This window comes from Otolemur garnettii, unplaced genomic scaffold (assembly GCF_000181295.1).
Source record: "Otolemur garnettii isolate 467f Iridium unplaced genomic scaffold, OtoGar3 scaffold00007, whole genome shotgun sequence".
NCBI lineage: Eukaryota > Metazoa > Chordata > Mammalia > Primates > Galagidae > Otolemur > Otolemur garnettii.
Window position 1 is genome coordinate 17,173,159 of NW_003852402.1, and position 2,351 is coordinate 17,175,509.

At 40.6% G+C, this 2,351-nt stretch overlaps 1 protein-coding gene across 5 annotated transcripts in view; it reads right to left on the bottom strand.

Moving 5' to 3' along the window:
- TXNRD1 (thioredoxin reductase 1) overlaps positions 1-2,351 on the bottom strand; it is a 62,694-nt gene that overhangs the window by 44,166 nt on the left and 16,177 nt on the right. The window contains exon 1 of one of the 5 annotated variants that reach the window (XM_023509270.1): positions 1,803-1,813. The exons of the other annotated variants lie outside the window; for them this stretch is intronic. The gene's annotated coding sequence lies outside the window, so the exon portion shown is untranslated. Of the gene's footprint in view, positions 1-1,802; positions 1,814-2,351 lie in introns of those variants that run through there. 5 annotated transcript variants of the gene reach the window in all.

Below are 2,351 nucleotides of genomic sequence, written 5' to 3' on the forward strand. Positions count from 1 at the left end.
TTCAAACCCAGCCCAGGCCAAATTGCAACAAAAAAAATAGCCGGGCATTGTGGTGGGCGCCTGAGGCAGGAGAATCGACTAAGCCTGGGAGTTGGAGGTTGCTGTGAGCTGTATGATGCCATGGCACTCTACCAAGGGTGATAAAGTAAAACTCTGTCTCTCCAAAAAAAAAAAAGATTGTAGAGATAGACTATCTAGGTCAGACAGTAAGCCCAATGTAATTACAGGTGTCCTTAGAAGAGGCAGGAGGAGACTTGATTATAGTAGCAGATGTGATGACAAAAAAGGTTTCCAAATTTAAAAATAGTGGAAAGAGTGAGTCAAGGAAGGTAAGTGGCCTCCAAAACCTGAAAAGGGTAAGGGAATAGATTTTCCCTCAAAGCTTCCATTAGGAACCATAACTGCTGACAACCTTGACATTAGGAACCAGAACTGCTGATAACCTTGCCATTAGCACAAGGAAACTAATTTGGTTGGATGTCCAACGTCCAGAACTGTAAAATGATTGTATTTAAAGCCACTAAATGTTTGGTTACAGGAGATATAAATTCCTGTATTTTAATAATAATAAAATATGAATTCCATGGATTTTCTATCCATCACTTTCCCCCCAGTTACTAGAGCAGTGACTGGTACAACAGCTACTCAGTTGAGTAAATGAACAATGTGCCAATCCAGTCTGTTGGTAATAGATTCCCCAGGACAAAGGCAAAGGTCAAAAACTAGGAGAAAGGGCCAGGACTGAGGCAGGTAGATTGCCTGAGCTTACAGGTTCAGAGACCAGCCTGAGCCAGAGTGACACCTCGTCTCTAAAAATAGCCAGGCATTGTGGTGGTTGCCTGTAGTCCCAGCTACATGGGAGGCTAAGCCCAGAGTTTGAGGTTGCTGTGAGCTATGATGCCACAGTACTCTACCAAGGGCAACGAAGTAAGACTGTCTTCAAAAAAAATAAATAAAAACTATAGGCTCAGCACTCGTAGCACAGTGGTTATGGTGCCAGCCACATACACCAGGGCCAGCTAAACAAAAATGAACACTGCAACAAGTAAGTCACCAGGCATTGTGGCAGGTGCCTGTAGTCCCAGCTACCTGGGAGGCTGAGGCAAGAAAATCACTTAAGCCCAAGAGTTTGAGGTTGCTCTGAGAGGTGATGTCACAGCACTCTACCAAGGGTGAAATAGTGAGACTGTCTCAAAAAATAAAAATAAAATAAAAACTATAAAAAAACTCATGTCTAGACTCAAAAGAAAGAGAATGAACCATTAGAGATGTTACCATGAAAGAACCATGGAAATTTGCTGGCACCATGGCAATTTGCTGACCTTGATCCGGAGTGGAGCACTAACAAAAGTGTCTACAATGAGACAGATACTATGCTGGATGTTTTAAATACATTATCCCATTTAACTCTCAAAGTCCTCTAAGCAGATATTCCCATTTCTTATAGAAGATAATACAGAAAGGCCTTTAGAGATTAAGAAATTTGCTCAAGAGCTAAGAATTGAAACCAGGCCTGTATGATTATAAATCTCTTCTTTTTCCATTATACCATAGCTAGTACTTTATATTTCAAAGTTTGTTTCACAAACATTTCATACTTGAATTTTTACTGTAAACTTGATAGGTGGTATTTCCACTTGGCAGATCAAAAATCTGAAGTTTACAGGTTATATAATTTACCCAAAGTACATAACTAGAATGTTACGGAGTAAGGGGATATGGATCCAGTGGTTCTATTATTCTATAAAGTTCCATGCTTTTTAAATCTATAATATTCTCAAGTTCAGTTTATTTTATTAAACCTACAAAATTGAGGTTCTTCATTAGTGGAAAACTAGCAGATTTACAGCTTGGTCCTTAATCTCTGTAACTGAATTTTTATCTATCTCCTTTTTACTTCAAAGTAAACAATCATGTTAATTTCAAAATGATCAGGTAACCTGTGTGTCATGACAAATGGTAAACACAGAAACAAGTGGTCAACTTGATTTATATTTTAACAGCTATTAACTTTAGAGAAGACGTCAAATATTACCTCTTCCAGGGTGGTGTCTGTGGCTCAAAAGAATAAGGTGTCAGCCCCATATGCCAGAGTGGCGGGTTCAAACCCAGCCTTGGCCAAAAATTGCAAAAGAAAAAAAAATTACCTCTCCCAAAACCTCCACATCCTCTGTTAATGCTTTTAGGCTATCATCCTTAAGATATTCCAAGGAGGCTCGGCGCCTGTGGCTCAAGCGGCTAAGGCGCCAGCCACATACACCTAAGGTGGCGGGTTCGTATCCAGCCCGGGCCCGCCAAACAACAATGATGGCTGCAACCAAAAAATAGCCTGGCGTTGTGGCGGGCGCCTG